Raw genomic sequence first — 22,451 nt, 5'->3', positions numbered from 1 at the left:
CACAAATCCTTTCCCCTACCCAGAGCAAATTTTTGCAGTGTTTTAAAACTTAATTGAGGGAAAACTACAACACTTGTTTTTTATGCACATTTGTACCTAGATGAGGATTTCAGGAGGAGAATCATATAGGGTTCTTCCAGACAAGAGTGCTGCTAGTTGTAACAATCCAAAGACATTGTGCAGCTGTTCTGTCTTTTTCTCCTTAACAGACTTTTTGTGGAAAGAAAAAGATGGAAGAAGCCATGGGAAAATACAGGATAGTTACAAGTTGAAGATAATGTTGTCTTGATCTTCTGTAAAATTCCGCGAATGAGGAAGGGTGATTGCACGATAAAAGCCTCATCTGGAAGCACCCATAGTCTATCTAAATTCTCATGGTCTTGAAGTTTGTGCCAAGTCAGCTAATTTTGTCCTAAAAACAGCTTTTCATATGACTGTAGATCTTAAGTATTCAGAAGCTCCAGGAATGTCTATTTATAGATTTATAGATACAAAAAAAATTAAAAATCCACAGTTGGGCTTTTCCCCCCTCATGAACCAACACAGCTACCTTTGTTTTTGTTTTTTATCTGTAGGGGTGTATGTGTGTGTCTCTGCTTATGGTACAAGTTTCTGTTGGGAGGAAACCATGAATAGCTACATTGAACTAGCCCTTATACAGCCACTTATGGAAAATGAACCAATGCATATGTAATTCCTGCCCCCTGCTATTCACAGTTAACAAATCAGCCTTGGCAACATGTGCTTCCCTCAGCAACTTCCATCCTTGAAGCAAACTCTCCACTCCTTCATTAAATGCAATTAAGCTGATCAGTTTTGTTGCTGAGATATACTATTGGCTCATGGGCTCTGTAACACGTTGTAATTTTATTACAAAAATCAATTTTAAAAGTGTAAATTAAAAAAATGCTCCATTTATTTGATATAAAAGTTCTTCTACGCAAGCAGCTGTTTTGAGCACAGTTATCGTAATGTAACGACACAGAGTATAAATTAAATAAAATTAGCCAGGCTGAATGATCTGCTGATCCTTTCTGACCTTGGACTCTGCAAAATCTATGCAATTACTATGGGTAACAAAAGCATTGTATGAACATGCCTGATTCACCATGGAGCAAAGGACAATGACCCCAAGGTAGCTGTCATATATGAGCAAGGCTTATGCTGTGCCTGCCTACCGATGAATGATATTCACCGTTTACCTGAGGCCCATACTTCTGAAGCTCAGCTCCCATTTTACACACAAGAATGATTACCCCAAAACATCAAGAGCTAATACCAGCCCCCTCAAATTCTAGCTATTTCACCCTGTGTGTCACACAAACCCCTGTGCTTTGGGTTACAGCCTGCCTCAAGGAAGGAAAGGTTCCTCCTGTGCAAGCACCGAGTCATTGCTGACTCCTAGAGGGACGCCGCTTTCGCTGGCGTTTTCATGGCAGACTAGAGCGGGGTGCTTTGCCATTGCCTTCCCCAGTCGTGGCTACCATTCCCCCAGCAAGCTGGGTACTCATTTTACCAACCTCGGAAGAATGGAGGGCTGAGTCGACCTGAGCCGGCTACCTGGGACCCGGCTTCCGCTGGGATCGAATTCAGGTCGTGGGGAGACTTTCGGTTGCAATACTGCCGCCTACCACTCTGTGCCACACGAGGCTCCTGCCTCAAGGAATGGGTCCTGAAAAGAATGAAGACCCTCCACACACACACACAAACATACACACACACACACCTTGAGTAAGGAGTTCAAAAGGAATCTCATATTCCCGAAGCTCCAGGCTTCCCTATATGAGTGGGAAGCTTTCAGCCTATTGGAGTCCCCACCCCTTGGGAGTGCCTCAAAGCACAACATGTTCAATCTGGCTCATGTTAGGGCCGTTTAGGCCTCTCCAGGCTGCCTTTGTTCCCTGACTGACAGCTCTTTTCGAAATGCCACCTCTATAGCTGAAAGGCCCAGAGTGCCTGCTCTGCTCTATTTGCTGATGGCTTTTCCAGAAACCCAGACTTTTCCTTTCCTAACAACTTTAGCAGGCCGGTTATTCCTCACACCCTGCCCCCACGACGGTCCATACATTCTCAAGTCAAGAGGGGGTTGTGGAAGCGACTTACACATACAGAGTGCCTCAGACTTCTCCTAGCTTCCTTCCTGCTAGCATGCTTTTTTTCTCTCCCTCACACTAATACTCTCCAACTAGGTGGAATTTCACCAAGTTTTTATTTTATTTATTATTACATTTTATCCCACCCTTCTTCCAAGGAGCTCTGGGTGGTGTACATGGGGTTTCCCCCCATTTTATCTTCATAGCAAACTAAGTTAGGCTGAGAGAAGTAGCCTGGCCCAGGGTCATTGCTGGGGCCTAGTAATCTCTGAGATGATAAACCTGTGCCTGGCTCATACCAATTCAGAAGAACATTCCTTCATACAATTTCCTCACATAGCAAGACAGGTGACAGGCAAAAAAATCTGCCCTAGTTTTCTCTCAGGTATGCTAGTTTTCCATGCATTGGAATCTTTTTGTGGCCAAGGGCTGCAGTCTGTGGTAGTGCAGTGCAGAAACAGTTTAGCACCTCAGTGAAGGTTAGGCCTGAGCTTCATGGTTCATGGTCACTGACAGAGGTTCAGTTGGTAGGAACAAGAGAATGGGCCTTTTTGACTGCGGCGTGCAGATTATGGAATGACCTTCCTAGAGAAATATGCCTGCTCCCCACCCCCTCCCCATTGCCTGCGTTTGAGCAGCTGCTAAGTATAATTTTATTCAGTGGATATTTTTAGTGAAGGCATTTATGAACTCTTGTTTCACTGATTCTGGTTTGTTTGTTTTTACTGCTCCACTATCTGCCCTTTAACTGAATTGTAATTGCACTGTAATCATCTTGTTTTATTGTTTTATCAAGCTTGTCTACTCCCTTCTGTCCACTGCAGAAGAGGGCAGAATATAAATGTTATTATGAATAAATACATATAAAATAAATGTTTGACTAAGAGTTTGAACCTAGACCTCCCTGGTCAAAGTCCAGCACTCTAGTCACTATGCTTCTCTATGAGCCCCTTCTCACACTGAGAAAAGAAGGCAAACTTTCATAGCATGTGTGCAGTATTGCAAGACTACCATCGCTTGAGTTATTCAGGATATTCAATACAATCTGGTTTAGTCACTCAGGGTCCATCTAGCACAACATTCTGTCTCCAGCTGGAACCTGTGTTCCATCAGAGAAAAATGCTTGAGAAACCACAGAGTAATTATTAATCATCCTTTTTGCTCAAACTCAAAAACACAAGAACACCATTCACATGTGGTTGTATCATTTGTGACAAATGTCTGTGCATTCTTGCAGGTTCAACACCTACATGTATTACAGTGAGCCCAAACAAGCAATCCTAGTAATAATTACTCAGAAGTGGGATTCTGTGCATGCTGCAATTTCAGAGGAGCACAGAAAAGCCACAGAATGTGGTACTGGTTTTTGAATTCAACTTCCTGAGAATCTCAGCTTTCATTTTCTTCCTCCTAGTACTTCTGGTTGTGAATATATACTTGAGAGGGTATGGGCATTGCCTGCCCAAATCTCAGAAGCCAAAGGCTTAAATAAATAAGGTTTCAAATGGTGGGACAAGGCAGAGTTTCAATGTCCTGTATCGCTTCTTGACCCTCTCAGTAGTTAGCAGAAACAGAATTACGCAAAACTGCAGAATAAAGTATGCAAAATAGGGATGCAAAAGCCCACTCTTGTCACATGAGAAACCATAATTCCTCGCAATGAAATACGCATCTTGGTTTTCAGTTTTTTCTAGGGGGGAGGGAGGAGAGCAATTCCCTTGAGTCAAAGAAAGGAATGTATTCAAGGTTCAGAGAATGTTAGAAACTTCTCTCCCTCTAAGAACCTTGATGTGTTATGCAAAGGTTAGATAGAACACCACCTGCTCTGTAGAAAATGGCTCATAACACTAGGCCAGTCTTCTCCATCTCCCCAGAGCTAATTTTATGTGTTTTCATTCATCTACTTTCAACAATTGCACATTAAAGAGTTGACACCTCACAAGAAAAGGTGTGCTAGCCACCTAAAGTAGTGCATTCATCAAAATATCATTTCCAGTGAGGGTCCTATGCAGAGTTGCTAGGCTTTAAAAATAGACTTTAAAAAAATTCTTCACTACTACAATCCCTGGGCTACTCATGAGCAGGCCTCAATGGCAGCCCCCAGTTGTAGAATGCCTTCCTTAGAGAGGTCTGCCTGGCGCTTATTTTGTTGACTTTTTTGCATCAGGCTAAGTACTTTTTATTCTCAGACTTTTTAACTTGCTGCAAGTTGAATTTTAAAGTTGTGTTTTAGAACTGTTTTCCTCCCAGCTGGATATTTTAAAAATCTTTGGGGGTATTTATTGCCCTTAATATTTATTCTCCACTTTTAAAATTACATTTTATTGCTGTTTTTAATTGTATTTTAGTAATTCTATTGTGGTTTATGTTTTTATCAAATGTTATACAAATTACCCCAAGAGCTTTGGCTATAGGACAATTCATAAGTTGAATAAACCAAATATAAAGCATTCAAACTATAAGAAATTTGGATAAATAGAATGGGTGTTCTAGTTAATGAAGTCTAACGTTGGGCAAATATTTTTTGTGGATATGAATTCTGATATATCTAAAGCTTCATAACCAGTTTCCAGGCTCTATTTCCAACACACACACAGATTTGTGAGGTAAAATACTATAAGAATGAACCATCTTTAGGGACTGATCTTAAGCTAACACTTTATCATCCTAATAGCATCCTTGTGTGACACCTGTCCCCTTATTTCTAATTACTTTTTTGCTTTGCCTCCCCATGCTTTCAGAGATCCATGAAAAAGTCAACAAAGTGCTTTGGCTATCCTTGCTTTTCTATATCTATCTGTGCCTGTGGAGTTCTTGGTGTGTTATGACCCCCCCCCCCCCAAGCAGTTATATAAAATGGCAGGCTGGCACATGTATGAGGACATTTTACCAATGCAATATGGCTAGTTGCCCCACAATTTCCAATCATTTTTTGCTGCCTTGCCTTGATGCCCAAGTATCTGTGCAGTTTCAGAAGAGAAGATCAAATGTGGATCTGCACATATACCATTCTGAAAAGGGTCAGCTGCAGGCACAAAATAATTATTGCTTTGCTTGTTTATGTTGCACATTCAACTTTGTCCATATATACTCAGCTCTAGCTGCATGTAACTATGCATTATTAGTTTCACTTGTTACGGATGGGAATGTGCATTCAAATGTACATCCCACTGTGATTAATGTAGTGCTGAGAAACATCTGCATTCAGACCGTTTCCCCCATTCAGCTTGCACATCCAGCCACCAATTATTATTTTCAGCCAACAGAAAGTAAATCAGATAGACAGGTTCAGAATTGGGTTCAGAACTGTCTGCACCAACAGAAAAATAATACGTGTCGGAAATCAAACCTGGTGGCTTATTGGGGTATTCTCTTGCTGTAGATCCTGCAAGGAAAGTGTCCAGTATCCACCTGCTGATGAGGTAAACATGGTCCCTAGAATCCCTATAACTTATTTGTGAGGTTGGTGTATATACGTGTGTGTGTGTGCATGTGTGTGTGTGTGTGTGTGTGTGTGCATGTGCACTGTGTGCATTGTAGCGGTGGCATGATGTGTGGCAGATCCAGCTTACAACAAAGATCAGGACCAGATGGTCTTCAGATCCATTCTAGGCCTTTGTTCCTATGACTGCACTGGTTCTGAAAAGAGAGAAAACAGCAAAGCACAATATCCTCCATACTCTCTCTTACTGCTTTGTAAGCTAATCAGATCTGGTGGTTTTTCTGGGACACAGTCCCACCATATATATTATACTAGCACTATGCCAGGTCATGGGGCAGGTGGGTGGAGGATCAGATTTATTTATTATAGATACTTTACACTGTCTTTCAGTAAAAACAAAAACAAAAAAACCTAGGTCAGCAAACATATAAAAACCATCAGCTAATGCTATGGAAAGTGAATTCAATCCCATATTTGGGCCATAATTCAACTTTCTTAGACAAAAGTCTTGGATTCTAGGTCACTGTACAAGTTTCCCTGTCTCTTTTCCATCTTGAAAACTACACACCATATCCTGGAAAGATTTGAAACAGGCAGAATGGCCTATTTGCACATACTTAATATTCCAGATAGTCACTCTCGAGATCTTGCCCTCCACACGCACACACATGCACCAGCAACAACCAGTACACACAATTGTGATAAGGACGCTAGAGAAACAGTTCAGTGATTTGTATGGGCTGTGATAAAAGGTGCTTTATAAAAGGATCATAGGTAATCACTTGTCTCTCTTTGTAACTGTGCTCTTTGCTCTCGTATGTTTCACAGTATCATCCAATTGCTGAACAGGAACAAGAAACCAGAACAAGTATCAAAACGTCCCACCCAAGCTGTGACTCTAGAGAAGACACATCACCTTCGAAACACTCAATCTCCCTAACCTCCACTGCACTGATCGGGTTAGCAGTGCATCACCCCTGGCCCTTTAATTACACATCTTTGCAACCATTAATCCTGGTGCCATCAATTACTGGAGCTTTATCCCATTCACTTTTTAAAAAGCATTAGGGGTCTAGCAAGCAGTCAAGTACCTCTCTCCTTTACCTGTTAATTATAGAGCATAACACACATCTCCAGCCTATGTTGCTATGTGCATATTGGGGTGCTCAGTTACTCCCACACATACACATTGCCTCATTCCATTATTATTCTCCTACCCTACCACTCAACACCATCCTTTTTAAAGGCATGTCATACACGAAAGTTCATTTGATCAAAGGGAAATGCTAAAAAAATACAACTAGGTTTAGAAGATCCTGATAAAGGCATTTATTTAAAAAACAGAAAAAGGAGTATTGTCAAAAATCGGGGGTGGGGGTGGGGAGTTAGTAATAATCCAAACACACATATTTAAATTCCAAACCCATTGTCGTATGTATAGCCCAGCAGAGCTCAATGTTCCTTATGAAAAGATGCAATATATTATCATCAGTCTAGTGCAGATTTTACTTGCACGTCCAGAGAATCTCACCTCTTTTTCTTTTAAAGGGTTCATTCCTAGTGCTCATGGTTGTGAGGAAACATTACATGAGCAGAATTAGCTAAAATACCAGAAATCTCTGCAGCTGTACATACATAACTCAACCCATCTTTATCAACACGGATAATACGCTTCAGAACATTCTAATAGATGCCACATCCACTCTGTTATTATTGATGAAAATGCAACTATTTCACCACATTTAGTCCAGCACCCCTACATTCATGCAGCTAAATGATGTGTAAGTAAGGAAATGAACCTTTTGTGAGCTTTGGCTTGAGTTGGGGCAAGAAGCCCACTTCCAGTTTATTGCATTTTTTTTAATCACACCTTTCTTCCAACAAGGTCAGGGTGGTATGAATGGTTCTCCTTTAGAGTAAAGCTGATTTCTTAAGCAGTATTGTTTATGAGAGCAACCAACACAGTTCTACACTTTTCCACACTGAAAAATACATGTTGCAATCCCAGTATTTTTAGATGGAGAATCCAGTCTGGCCATTTCCTCTCTCACATACACATGCCAGGCGTTCTTTTATTGCTATAGCTTGCAATATAGCTGATTTGGTCAGCTTACTACACAAGGATCTCAGCAGAAAAGTGCCCTTTGTCCGAGGGAAAAGAGTCTCTGGTTAAATTATGGCTAAAAGTATTCCCCACTCCCACCCCCAAATGGCCATGAGAGCTAGAAACAATTTAACATTTGATTTGGTTTGCAGCAGATGTAGAGGGAAGAAGGAAAAGGGAATGGCACTCAGGAATAAGGATGGAGGCAAGTTCTGTGGCTGAATAACAACAGTATTAAAAGCTTTTTAAAATACAGAGGTGTAGCCATGTTGGTCTGTTAGAGGGAAAAGATCTAAACAACAGCAGTATCATAAAATCTTTACTGGGACCAACTGAAAGTTAACTAGCAAAAGTCAGCTAGCATTCAAGTTTCATAGAACTCTCCCTCAGATCAGATGTTACTTCTTCTTTTTTTAAGGGTCAGGGAGAGAAAAGGAAAAGATACTACTGGTAATGGGCATGGGTGTTGGGGGGATGCTTCCAGACAAGACTTTTTATTGTGCAATTGCCCTGCCTCATTACTGGTGGTCCAGGCAATGTCATCTCTCATTTGTAACCCTCCCATGTTCTCTCACTGCTCCTTCCATGTTTTAATTGGTAGTGCTAGGAGCTGTTCATTTGGAAGCACCCCTGGCTGGAATATGTGGCAGTATTAAGAAAGAGATACACAGCATAATCCTATAAATGTTTATTCAGAATTAAGCCTGTTTTCAATGGGCCTTACTCCCTAGGAAACATGTTTAGGATAGCAGCTGCAATCCTAAACACACTTGCTAGGGAGTAAGCCCCATTGAAGTAAGCCCATATCTGAGTATGCCCATATCTGAGTAAATATACTTAGGGTTGTGCTGTAATTAAGTTAGTTTGCACCTGCATCAAAGCATAGCAAGGGAAAGAAGCAATCGCTGCTCTCCCTTAGAAAATATAAAAGCAACTGGTTGTCTGAATCTGTCTCTAGCACAAATCAGGTCACCCAGGTCCCTCGTGCAGCAGAGAGCAGAAGCAAAGAAATGTGTGCAAAGCTAAGAGATGGATTCTAGATGATACACTAGGTGTAAAATGTTGGTTTGCCTACTTTTACCTATTTTAGGTTAAAAATAGGTGAGTTTTACCTATTTTTAAGAGGCATTGTTGACTGCTTCGTGATCTAGAAAGTAATTCAGCCAATGTCCATTGGAATAAAGATCAGTGTCTCCTGATAAGAGGAAACCAGGTCTTATACTGTCTGAGGAAAGTCAGCCTAGCAGCTCACCCCTAACTGCAGCTGATGACAGGGCAGAAGACTAGGAAGAGTGTACAGTTCTGGCTGCCACATCTAAGAAATGATTTCATAAAGCTAGAAAAGGGACAGAAAAAGACAGTCAAAATGATAAAGGGGTTGGAGTACCTTCCCAACAAGGAAAGGCTTATTTGGGGCTTTTTAGTTGGGGGGCAGGGTGGTTAGGAAAGAGAGAAGGCATGATAAAGGTTTATAACGTTGTGATTGGTGTGGAGGAAATAGAAAGAGACAAATTTTTCTCCTCCTCTCATCATACTAGAACTCAGAGTCATCCAATGAGCAGTATCAATTCAGGACAAACAAAAGGAAACACTTCTCTGCACAACACATACATAGAATGGATAAACAGAATGGACTAACAGGCAGGAGGGGCCGAGTGAGTGAGTAGTTAAAGTAAATAAACAAACATGTGTGTGTGCGCCCGTGCACGAGCTCAGCAGCCAGGCACAGCTAACCTACCAGGATTCTAGGCAAGTAATGGTTCTCCAATATTGGCACCGTTTTTGTGCAATCCTATACATGTCTACTCAGATGTGAGCTCCATTGAGTTCCATGAGATGTATACCCAGGTAATAGTGTATATTATTGCACTCTTGATCTCCTTTCTGGCTCCACACCCCCACCCACCCCCATTTTTAGTTGTGATTGCTCAGGCAATTTTTTTTCCTTTGGGGGAATGTGGAAAGGGATAGATTTTGGATGCTCTCAGACCTTGCTGCCTATCCTTATTTGCCAGATCTCAGTACTGTGCTACTTCTTGCTGTTACATCTGAGGAGGCATGGAGAGAGGATGATGGTGGGGATGTATATGTAAAGAGGTAGAGTTTGGATGCTCAGAACTTGCTGCTCACTCTTATTTCTGAGTAACCCAGTCTTTCATTGTTGTTGTTCAGTCGTTAAGTCGTGTCCGACTCTTCGTGACCCCATGGACCATAGCACGCCAGGCCTTCCTGTCCTCCGCTCTCTCCCGGAGTGTGCTCAAGTTCATATTCATTGCATCGGTGATGCTAACTAGCCATCTCATCCCCTGCCGTTCCCTTCTCCTTTTGCCTTCAATCCTTCCCAGCATCAGGGTCTGTTCCAGTGACTTTTCTCTTCGCATTTGGTGACCAAAATATTTGAGCTTCAGCTTCAGTATCTGTCCTTCCAATGAGCACTCAGGGTTGATTTACTTTAGGATTGACTGATTTGACCTCCTTGCAGTCCAGGGGACTAGTAAGAGTCTTCTCCAGCACCACAGTTCGAAAGCATCCATTCTTTGGCGCTCAGCCTTCCTTATAGTCCAGCTCTCACAGCCATACGTTACTACTGGGAAAACCATAGCTTTGATTATGTGGACCTTTGCTGGCAAGGTGATGTCTCTGCTTCTTACTATGCTGTCTAGGTTTACCATAGCTTTCCTCCCAAGGAGCGTCTTTTAATTTCATGGCTACAGTCACCGTCTGCGGTGATCTTGGAGCCCAAGAAAATAAAATCTGTCACTGCTTCCATTTCTTCCCCTTCTATATGCCAGGAAGTGATGGGGCCAGATGCCATTATCTTAGTTTTCTTAATGTTGAGTTTCAAACCAGCTTTTGCACTCTCCACTTTCACCCTCAACAAGAGGCTCTTGAGATCTTCTTCGCTTTCTGCCATTAGGGTGGTATCGTCTGCATATCAGAGGTTGTTGATAATTCTCCTGGCAATCTTAATTGCGACCTGTGATTCATCCAACCCAGCGTTTCTCATGATGTACTCTGCATATAAGTTAAATAAGCAGGGCGACAATATGCAGCCTTGTCATACTCCTTTCCCAATTTTGAACCAATTGGTTGTTCCATGTCCGGTTCTTACTGTTGCTTCTTGACCCTCGTACAGGTTTCTCAGGAGACAGGTAAGGTGGTCTGGTACTCCCATCTCTTTAAGAATTTGCCACAGTTTGTTGTGATCCACACAATCAAAGGCTTTAGCGTAGTCAATGAAGCAGAAATAGACGTTTTTCTGGAATTCTCTTGCTTTCTCCATGATCCAGCGAATGTTGGCGATTTGATCTCTAGTTCCTCTGCCTCTTCGGAACCCAGCTTGTACTTCCGGTAGTTCTCGGTTCACATACTGCTGAAGCCTAGCTTGTAGGATTTTGAGCATAACCTTGCTGGCATGTGAAATAAGTGCAATTGTATGGTAGTTTGAACACTCTTTGGCATTGCCCTTCTTTGGAATTGGAATGTAAACAGACCTTTTCCAGTCTTGTGGCCACTGTTGAGTGTTCCAAATTTGTTGGCGACTGAACAACAACAACAACAACAAATTTCTCGTAGCACCCAGTTTTGAAATTACTGTTTCAGCATACTTTGTGTATCATTTTTGCTAACAGAGTAGTAAAGAGACCAAAGAATAGTTTGGTGGATCTGCTGCAGAACAATTGCTGTATTGCTATACAGGTTCTTAGGTATAAATTCTGCAAAACATGCGAGTCAGTCTTTGAAAATCTTGATGCAGCAGTCAGTCAGCATCAGAACCCACTACTTAATCCATAGAGGAGAAACTGGGCACAACAGGTGCACCCTTCTGTAGAGATTACAGAAAAAGACTCTTTATCTTTCTCTGATTTCGTAAGTAGCGAGGGGTTTGTCAAAAGACAAACTACCCTGGGAAAATATCCAGGGGATGGTCCTGGGTGTCTAAATAACAGGTGAAGCAAAACCATAAGTTAAAGAGACAAGCTAAAATTGGTTCCCAGAAGGAAGTCCAGACAACTAAGGCAGGTGTAAAGAAAGGAGCAGGTAAGGGAACAGCAGGGTTGGGAATCTAGAGAAAAGCTTGCAGGGTCAGGATACAACATGGAAACTACCAGGAAAGCAATGGCCATGCTGGATAGGGATGATGGGAACTGTAGTCTAACACATCTGGAGGGCACCAAGTTGGGGAGATAGATAGACAGACAGACAGACAGACAGAGACACAGGAGAAGGCATGGACAAGTGAAAAGGAGCAGAGCAAAAACCCAGTAAAGCCACAGGAATAGGCAGTGACCAAGTTCAGTGGGGAAAAGCAGAGCAAGGCAACAAGCCAGTAAAGATACTTTGGACATCTATGGTTTTCCAAAGAGATGCAATGCTCAGACAATAAGGTTTCGGCCCAGCATCTGGAAGGCTGACATGGCCAGTGATGCAGGGCAGGAAAGTTTCCAGTGCTTTATTTTTCAGTGGAAATTTTTCCATCTCATAAGTCGTTAACAGCAATGAATGGATGCCAATTGCAAATACGCTATTAGGCAGGCAACTTCAAAGTTGTAATTAGTGTTTTCTGGTGGTTATCCTTAGCAAGTATGTGAGAGAAAACATGTATGTCATTGAAATACGTATATAGGTCTCAGTGTGAAATGGAACTAATGTATTGACAACAAAACTGAAGATGCCCCAACAACCTCAATAGAAGAGAGTTGAACTCTGTTGAAATAGATGAGTGGTTGTCAACATATCATATTAGCTTGTCACCTGTTTTCATTACCTTTGCTTTTTCCCTTAAATTCAAACAATGTAACAAGCTATTGTCTTTAATTTTTTGCAAGTATTCCAATAAAAATATCTACATAATATATAATTTAAAACATATTAAATGTGCCTTAATTTTTCGGTCAAATATTTCAAGTCAAATACTTGGTGGAAAAATTAATACGGGGTACTTTTTTTAGCTTTGTCATTTACTAAACAGAAGTAAAATAAATATGCTAACTTAGATCATCCTCTAGGGCAGGAGTGGGCAATTGTGGCCCTCCAGATGTTTTGGCCTAAAACTCCCATGATTCCTCATCATTAGCTATGCCAGCTGGGGCTGATGGGAGTTGTAGGGCAAAACATCTGGAGGGCCACAAGCTGCCCACCCCTGCATCTTGGACATCAGAAAATTTTCCAATGCAAACTGAAAATTCTCTGATGCAAATTAGGCAAAAGTGTATAGGGAAAATTTCAAATTCAAAATTTTCCAGAAAACCCACATCACTACATGCCCCCCCACCCCTGCTGAGAAGAACTGACCACTGCAGCAAGCAATGATCCTAGCTTCTCTGGGTTGGCGTTCACCACCCAGAAAGAGCTTAAGCCTCCAACTCACAACAAGGCCATCTGCATTTCCCCACACACATTAGCTGAAACAGAACAAAACTTCCATTCTGACTGTGCAAACTACTGGTTGCTGAGTTCTCCCAGAATCATCCCAAAACAGTAACTCCATCTGGTTAAGTATGTGGTAAATTTATCCCAGTAGGCAAGACTTATCTCTGGCTCTGGGTGAAAACAACATGGCTTTGCCAGGACATTCACCACCCAGAATAACTCCAGCAGGTGACACTCTGCAGATGCTTTGCTGCTGCTGCTGCCGCCACCACAAAATAGGAGACCTGTGCTACAATCAGTTGGCTTTAGCCCCAGTGCAGCAACACTTGCACTCTAGTTAACCTTCCCACTTCAGTGGTGCCGGATTCTTTGTACACCAAGGAGACCAATCCTGCTTCACTTGGAGAAGAGGGCAAGGAAGATAGCATCCCTAGAAAATGTTGCCCCGAGTCAATTGCAGACACCATAAACACCTTGGGTTTGTTTAGCTGTACATCTTAAAACATGTGTCCCATGATGTTCCTTAACTGGAGACCAATTCATGCCACTTGTTGGTGTGTGTGTGTGTGTGTGTGTGTGTGTACACACACACACACACACACATATATTTGTGCTACATCTCCAAATGCCATGTTGTCACTCAAGGAGGAAGCTTATCTGTGGGGTCACCAGATTTCCTTATAATTCTGGGGAAAGAAGGGAAGCACGGATGCAAACCACACGACAGAGAGGTGGCAATGAGGAGAGGTCAGAAAAAGAGCACATGCTCTGTGAAACAGGTACTGAGGAAGGAGGGGCCCAGCAACATGAAAGAGGAGGATCCTGGAAACAGGCTGAGAAACTAAGCATGTGAAATATGCATTACTCACCATGGCAAAAAGACCACAGGAAAGAGGAGGGGTAGGAAAAGATGCATATTAGGTAAGGCACTTTGGCAGAAGAGCTTGAAGCAATCCCAAACTCCTCAAATGAAGAGGAGGAGGATGGAATAGGTGAGGGTGGCAATTTTTATTTGCCCTTTTCTGTAGTTTTTCCAGGTCTGTGACATTCGTCTTTTGTGATGAAGCAATCAGCACTGCTGTGTGCACTATTTTAAAATGTGGCCACACTATATGTGCCTATAATATGCCATTATGACACTTCCGGTTTTATTTTTAGTCCTTATCCTAATCATCCCCAACATGGAATTTTCACTACCACAACATACTGAGTTGACCTTCCCATGAGTTTTCTACTATGACCCCAAAGATCTCTTTCCTGGGTAGTTGCTACCAAGTTAAACCATCACCAGGAAATTTTGCAAAATTGGGGCTTGTTTGTTTATGTCAGAAATACCTCCCTTATTCTCTAGCATGGTTAGCTACAGAGGGACACAGGGGAGCTGCTAGGCCCTCTGCTTCTATGGAGGCCATGATCTTTGTAAATCCTGGCCAAATCTGGAAAAGAGTTTGTTTTTTACCTAAAGTTCTGTGCCCTTTTCTAGGTGGAAAATGTTGCTTTGAGAAAAACAAAATGCTGCAGTTGCCACGGATGCTTCCTCCAGGATTAATTGAACACTTTAACTGGCTAATTCTCTCCTAACGAGGTCCATATGATAAGCAGAGCAGCAGAAACATAAAAAGAATGCTTCCAGTAGGAAACGAAAGAGAAACAGAGGCAGAGAGAAAGCAGTGTGCGCGCGCGTGTCTGTGTCTAACAGAACCCTGGTCAAACTGGCTCCACAGGCAACACCCGCTTGCCTCAGACTGAAGATGCTATATTAAAAGTACCAACTCTTAAGGATCTGCCAGGGAGGTGCAGAGAAAGGGGCAGAAAACAGGGCTCCCAGATAAGCAATTGTTAACATGATCCATATGGTACACAAGTTGCCTTTCTGTTTAACCAAAATGATAATGGCAAAAGGAAAGAATGCAGGGGAAAGGGGAGGTGGTCCCTAGGAGAGAATGGAAGCCAGGACAAAGCCTGCTAGTTAAAGCGTTCTCTGGAGCTGAGTTAAATGAAAACTCATTGTGAAAGGAGCTGCAGCTTTCTGATTCTTTGCAGCTTAAGCTGCACATACTGCACCCACCCCCCTCCCTACCCCCAACCCCACTCACTGGCACAACCAAGACCTGAAGCTCTAGAAACCAAGACCCATTTTTCCTGTGCTTCAAAGATCTCACTTATACATGGGGTTTTAAAGGCAATTCTTAAATGATTCTTTGTTAAAGGGCACCAGCTACAGAAAATGAATACAATGCATATCATCAATAGCAAGCTTTAATTGTATAATATACAGCTCCAAACTATCTATGGTATAAGAGGAGTTTTTGCCCACTTCCTGCCTTCAGGGATGTGTGTGTGTGTGTGTATGAGACAGAGAAAGACAGTTCCCTATTAGTTGTCCAGTTAGCACCTTTTCAAAAAATACGGTACAGTATTTGTCACTAGTTGCCCTCAAATAGCAGCAAGAGAAAGTGTAAACGCACTCATGTCTAATTAAAGAAATCTAAGCCAAATGGTCAATTTAATAAACACACCACACTAGTAAGTATTCTCATCACCATACTGGTCACTGCTAAATTCAGAGTAACATCAAAAAGGCCTCCATTTAGAGCTTTCACAAAAATTCGGGGGGGGGGGAGGGATGACATGCAGTTAACAGGGGAAACTTTGTACAAAAAGCATAAGCATTTTTTTCTCATAAATATTTATAGGACCCAACCTCTTTTCTAATCCTTATGGTTTCCACCACCCCGCAGAAAACCTCTACATTTACAATAAAGAAACCTTCATAACAGCACAATACAGTGCACGGCATTGCTTTTGTTTTCATTGAAACAGTGTCTGCTCATTAAAGCATTTTAGTCAATTAATAATCTTCTTTTAAACAGATTGATTACAATAAAATAAATCTGCATATTACCAAAACTTCAGTACAAGCATCGAGTTACGACACTGCAGGAAGTCTCAGATAAACTCAATTTGCTTCCACTCATTGTTAGAAGGCCATCTTGAATATATAATATATATTCACTCCATGTTACAGTAAGCATCAGAAGCAAAACAGCCTAAAAAAAAAAAAAAAGCAACTGTAATCTTAACTCAGAGACTCGCTGATTTCAGCTGGTCCCACCAACTAATCAACTAAAACTTTCATTGATCTATTTACTGATTAACCCAATTAATGATTGCTGCCTCAATTTTAACTATTCAGTAGTTAGAAGAGACATAATATAGAAAGCAACCATTGAAAGAACATTCCATATGTTGGGTCCGTTTGCCTGCTGTAGCCATTTGGACACCCATTGACAATTTACCGAAAATAAGCAACAAAGACACTTTCAAATCACTATAGTAGTGTGATTTAGTATCAACCCTAGTTGCACTTTCTAAACTGACTACAAAAGTTAAGGGCTAGGAAATGCTATGTGGACACCTCAAGCTTAGCCTTAAGAGACTGCGGCATTCACACATACTCTACATTCACTGTACTCCATCCACGTTGAAAACAAATCAAAGCAATGATCTATATTTTTATAATCAATATTTGGTAATTAAAGACAGAGATCTTCTCACCACTACACCCACACACAGCTTTGGATACCACTTTCACTCAATAAATATGTGAACATCAAATAGGAACAATGCCTGGGCTCTAAACATATGGAGGCTGTGTTCTGACTGGGGCTTCACTAGACCTTCCCAGGGGCAAGGACAGGACCATTATAACTGTATTTGCTTGACAGATAGTGAAACAGAGGTCTGTCAAATCTAGGTCAAGCCCATCTCTCAAGCTTCCTAGATTTTAAGAGAAACAACCACTGAGATCATCCATCCTGACCTAACACCACGTGGGTGAATTCTCCCATATAAATGAAGCTGTTCAATGGTACATAGCTAAACATATTTTAAAGTGTGTGTTGCTGTGATTTAGAATCAAAGCAAGAACAGCTGCCTTCTAAATCAAAGCAAGAACACACTTCTTAGGTAGCCTGGCCTAATCACTGCCACTGGTTTAAGAATATGTTCTTTATGCACAGATATTGGCCCATGTGCTTCTTCTTTTTCACACCTCACCAAGAAAAGAAAAACCTGAATGATAGAGAACAGGCAGCATGCATATAAGATACAAGATACACTTCAGTTACAGTAGTAGTACAGGAATGACCAAAATCTTACATCTGAAATTAGGGCAGTCCTAGAAATTTGCCACCCATCCAATTCACAGCAACCTCAAACCATCATGTTTTCAAGGGTATTCTAGAAGAAGTGTAAGCCAAGATTAATCAGAGTGACCTAAGCTTTATTTTAGGGGTTCCAGATGGGCTTCTTCTCCAAAGGCATCTGCTACTTTGTAACCTGCTTCAATTTGAGCTACTGCAGTATGTGGTGTGCGTGCACATGCGCGCATGCAGTATGTGGTGTGTGTGTGTGTATTTGGGCTAAGAGACTCTCAAGATCAAACTCTTGAAGGGTTTTGGGGAGCCCGGAGATGGCCAACATACCTCCATTCCTGTGCAGACTTCAGCAGCTTCCCTCCGCCGCTTCCCTGACTGGGGTTGCATTTCTAGGGTGTGCAAAATAATGTCATGGATGATGGGAGAGACGCTGCCTCAAACTGACATTGTTTGAAGCTGCTCTGCGTGCTCCTTGCAAGTTTGGCTAATTGACAGCTCACTAAACCCACAACCTGAGGGGATTTTCAAAGGCAATCAATAGGAAATGCATGTGTAGGGAGGGGAGGCTCCCCCTTTTAAACACCCCCTCCCCCCTCCCTATGCCTGCAAGATAGAGACCCTGGACAGTGGCAAAGAAAAGGGAACAGCCACTGCCACGCTGAATCAAAATTCCTCAAGAGACGGCTGCTTCTCTCACCCCAGGGGTCACTGCAGACACAGCATCCAAACAAAGGGCCCTGGTTTCTGGTTGCCCCTAAATATACCAGTGTTCAATGCCTGCTCTCCAACTGCTCTGGAAGGAGAGTTAAACACACATACACAAACACACACACACACACACACACACAATCAAGCCATCTTATCTCCTGGGTCCCCTTTACAAGCCCCACATTAAACTCAGCAAGAGAAAACACAGCTACGTTTCACTAGTGCACAGTCCTTCTCTGCCTCCCTCTACAAACCCTAAATCTACAACTTCCAGATCCTTTTCTGAGTTTCTCAGGGGGCAAAATCTGCTTCTCTGTCACCAAAAGACATACACACATCACCGACACCTCCCAGGCCCCTGACACAGAGAGTGCTTTCCAAAGCACCAGCCATGCAGTTAAATCTCTCTCCAAACCTCTGCGACCTTTGCTCTTGTGTGCAGGATTTATGCCCCAACAGCATTTATGCCCCTCCCTCAATGAGTGAACCCCAAGTACGGATTGTGCTCACTCCAGAGTAAAATCCCCTTCTCCTCCACAGGCTAATGGAGCAGGACTAGCATGCTGAAAATCAAGGACAATGAGGAGGTGCCCCCATGGGGTTCTAGGGTGCTGGGATGTTTGCATCAGGCGCAGTCCTGCAAAATAACGGTTGTGCTTAACATTAGTAAGATGTGGGCACCTTGACTTCGACACCCACTCTACCCTGCGCAACGTACACATATGGGCTTTACATCTTCCAGCACATATAATACCCCCATTCCCATTTCTCTAGGAGCAGAAAGCCCCCTAAGCATATCCTCCCTACATTCCCCCAACGCAGGTCTCAACCCCTCCCCAGACCCCAAGGAATCGGCCCCCTGGGGGCCTGAGCGCCTCCCTTAAACGCCTTTGCAACCCGGGCTATCTCCCTTGTGCGTGTGCACCCTCGACGTGACCAGTCATCCCATGGAGAACAGCCTCGCCGCCCACCAACCCATCGCCGCCGCAGCCCTCCGCCAACAACCGGCCAGAAGAAACACTTCGCGTTGTCTGTTTCGGCTGGATCGCGCCGCACAGACGACCCCCACACCCCGCTGCGCACATCATGCCTCCCCGCCCCCTCTTGTGCAAGTCAGCGCCAGCTCCGCAGTCGCTCCGTCGGCATCCGCCTGGGAAACTCCAAAGTCCAAAAGGTCCCGTCCAGAGTGGCTCCCTCCTCCTATCCCGCGGCGGACCGCCCCCGCCATAGCGATCGCCCAGCCGCGGAGCCCGGAGCCCCGTCCGCAGCCCAGCGCAACCCAGCGGCCCCCTGACAGCGCCTCCGCCGCCCGCCACTCACCTACTCATCCCTGCCCGTCCCTAGCGGAACCCGGCGCAGCCACATGGTCCGCGTGGCCCGGGCGCTGCGGCGGAGGCGGGCGCTGCGGAGCTATGGGTGATCGCTGGACTCGGCATCCTCCAGCCGCCCCCCGGCCGGGACAAGGCAGTGCCGGAGCCGGGGCTGCTGCTACTCCCTCCGCGAGTCAGGCCGCTCGAGGCTGCGTGCCGCCCCTGGCTTGCCCGAGCAGGCTCTGCCTCCCCTTTCCCCGGATGCTCCCCCTCTCTCGACGCGCCCTGCCCACGTCCCTCCTCTTCCCTCCGGCTCCCATCTCCATCTCCATCGCGCCCTGGCCAATTCCCCGCCTCCTGTGACCTAACCCTTCCCATCCGTCCAGGTCCGGCGGCGCTGCTGGTTTATCGCCTTTCAGTTCCATGCGATGAGATGCGGCTCCGTTGGCACGAGAAGCCCCGCAGAATGCTTCCAGGGTCTACGGGGAAGAAGGGACGGTCCCCTCCCTAAATCATCTGCCCGGTAATCCGGTTCAGCAGAAAGCACTTCACCCCCTGGATGGATCACAACTTAGCCGGGATCGGAGAGTGTCAACATCATCACATCCCATTGCTTTCATTACGGAACAATACATCCAGAAAGTTGAAAGTGCCACCACGGATTGGTTGCCCCACTCCCCACAAATAAAAGTATCAATTACTTAGAGTGGGAAACAATCCACGCCTTTTTGAAACATCAAGATTGTGAAAAGGGTGGTCAAAGTCTATGCCAGGCCAACCTTCCCCAACCTGGTGCCCTCCAGATTTTTTTGGACCAGCTCCCAGCAGTCTCAGCCAGCATGGCCAATGGTCAGGAAAGCTGGGAGTTGTAATCCAAAACATCTGGAGGGCTCCTGATTGGGAAAGGCTGGTCTGTGCACGCGGTGTCATTCACAGCTTCAAGAGATGATGAGCCTATGGCTTGAGACTAGAGGTGAAAGTGGGCAAGGAGAAACAGGCATCTTCCTTATGTCCTCTCACAAGATCCGGCTCTGTAGGCCACTTAGTTCTTCATTCCTTCAACCTCTTTTATATCATGTCTTCTGAGGGGACATTTGGCCTCTAAATATCAGTCTCCAGTTTGTGTAGAGACTTGAGGATCAGTTTATACAATTAGAAGAATCAGGAACACTATTCCTGGGTCATACGACTTCAGGCTGCAAATGGGGGGAATGCATGTTTGGATGTTTTCCCCATGTAGAGGGATCCTTGCACAGACAAAACTAGCATTACAGGGACCCTAGCATTGCTGTTTGAATAGGGGAATAAAGTTGTTTCTGTTTTAAGTGAAAAACGGCAGCCCCCAACATGCAGCCTGGGTGGTATGGGCCAGGAGCAGCATTACCACTTTATTCTACTGAATCTACCCCCGATTCTGCCTTTGGAGAGGGTCTGCTCTTAGTTTTGCACAGTGTAGCTCTGTCAGATACTCTACTAATGACAGTTTTTCATGAAGATCAATCTTGTTCTCATCCTCTCGGTATATAGGCCTACCCATTCTTTCCTTATTTTTTTTTTTTTAAATCTTATTTTCTAGGGTTTCCCTCCACGTCCAAGGTCAACCCTTTATTGACAGACCAAGCTATTCAAGCACTGCACAAAGAATAGCCCTCCCCTGTATCTCTCAAAAACCTGGATGTATAATTTCATGTATTTATTAGAAGTATTTTTATACTACCTTTCAATCATATTCCCAGGGGTGTGATACTGCAAAATGAACTCAACTATTATGTTAAGAATTTGCTCTTCTGTCCACTGTTCATCGCAGACAATACCTGATCAGGCAGAATACTTAGAGGAAAATGTTGGGTTTAGATTCAGCGGAGTTACTGGGAGTTCTAGGCCCATAGGGGGGAAAACATTTTTTCTGGTGGACGGCATTTAAAGAAGTGCCTACTGGAGCATATGAAAATTGAAAAGGCACTTCTTAAGCATTCCTAGTGGGGGAACATGAAAATATACATGATGACTGAAATTAATTGCAGGATCAAGTTTTGCTTTGTTATGTAAATTCCCAGTGTATCCAGAGCCATTGTCATGGGAGGGCCAGGATCGCTCAAGTGTTGCTCCAGGCCCCTTCCCTAAATGTTTATGCATGTGTGTGTGTGCGCACACACACACACACACAACTTAAATTAAGTAAACCTCTAGCCCTTTTACTTACAATAATATAGGGGAAAGCATGTAAGCAGTATTCTACCCAGTTGCTCACTAAGAAGTAAACCTGCTCCCAGTATTCTGTTCAACCAATGCAATGGCATTTGGGCATTTTTTAAATTTCTTATTAAGTGCTTTGCCATTAATATTAATGAATTAAATAACTTTGTTTTAAATATATTAGACCACATCTATTTAGGCTTGTGCTGTTTCAACTATCTTTCCTCCCCCCACACACACACCAATTCCCCCAATTGCTGGCTACAGCCTGCACTGCACATGCCCCAAATACTTATATGCTGAATAGATGAAGATTGAAAGAACAGCCTCTGGGCCATTATAAAATGTACCTCTTCATTATCCTTCATAGAATTACAACAGATTTAGAGAGTCTTTCTTCCAAAATGTATATATTGGGGTGGTTGTTTTGAGTGCTGTTGTTTTTTAAAAATGCTTTCTTCGTTGCATATCCCAAAAAATCCAGATGTGCTAAAAATGAATAGCCTCAGCATGAACTAACTAATTTCCTAAAAATGTGATTATTGGTGCCATCTTGTGGGGTGGGGGTTAATTAGAGGATATGATGTATAGATTGTGATTAAATTTTAATGTATTTGTTTGATAGTGAATATTGTTCAGGATTGTGTTGTATGGAAACCCAATTATTAATAACAACGAAAAGATACCAGCACAGATTGGCATATACCACTGCAATCAAAATTAGTGGCAGCTTTGCCGCTGGCCCCAGCAGAGGAAGGATCAGACTTCACGTTTATGGGTTGTCTCCATAGAAACAGGAGTGGATCCCCAGAAGGATTGCACCAGAGGGAAAATAATCAGGGTAACTATATACTACCAGCATGTGTAAAATGCTGCAGGACTGGAAGATGGGAAATGTGGCACTTCGCCCATGAAGCAGTACACAGAGTTAAAAAAAAAAAAATCAGTTTCGGGGCAACTGCAAAATGAGTATGCCAAGTGCATACAATTTGCAAATAGTTGTGATTAAAGGCTCAGAGCCAAGGTAGGGGCTTCTTAATTAAGAACATAGGAATCTGAGACCAA

The 22,451-nt window shown here is 43.4% G+C and overlaps 1 protein-coding gene across 3 annotated transcripts in view; it reads right to left on the bottom strand.

The window, feature by feature from the left end:
* Positions 1–22,451, bottom strand: part of FIGNL2 (fidgetin like 2) — a 116,681-nt gene that overhangs the window by 52,119 nt on the left and 42,111 nt on the right. Inside the window, exon 1 of one of the 3 annotated variants that reach the window (XM_084837138.1) lies at positions 19,201–19,536. The exons of 1 other annotated variant lie outside the window; for it this stretch is intronic. The gene's annotated coding sequence lies outside the window, so the exon portion shown is untranslated. Of the gene's footprint in view, positions 1–1,520; positions 10,642–19,200; positions 19,537–22,451 lie in introns of those variants that run through there. One more of the 3 variants, XM_084837139.1, reaches the window with a different exon arrangement.

The sequence above is a fragment of the Heloderma suspectum genome, chromosome 2 (genome assembly GCF_057233095.1).
Source record: "Heloderma suspectum isolate Gila_16-S chromosome 2, 16-S_ref, whole genome shotgun sequence".
Classification (NCBI taxonomy): domain Eukaryota; kingdom Metazoa; phylum Chordata; class Lepidosauria; order Squamata; family Helodermatidae; genus Heloderma; species Heloderma suspectum.
This window is presented reverse-complemented; position numbering and strand designations above follow the sequence as displayed.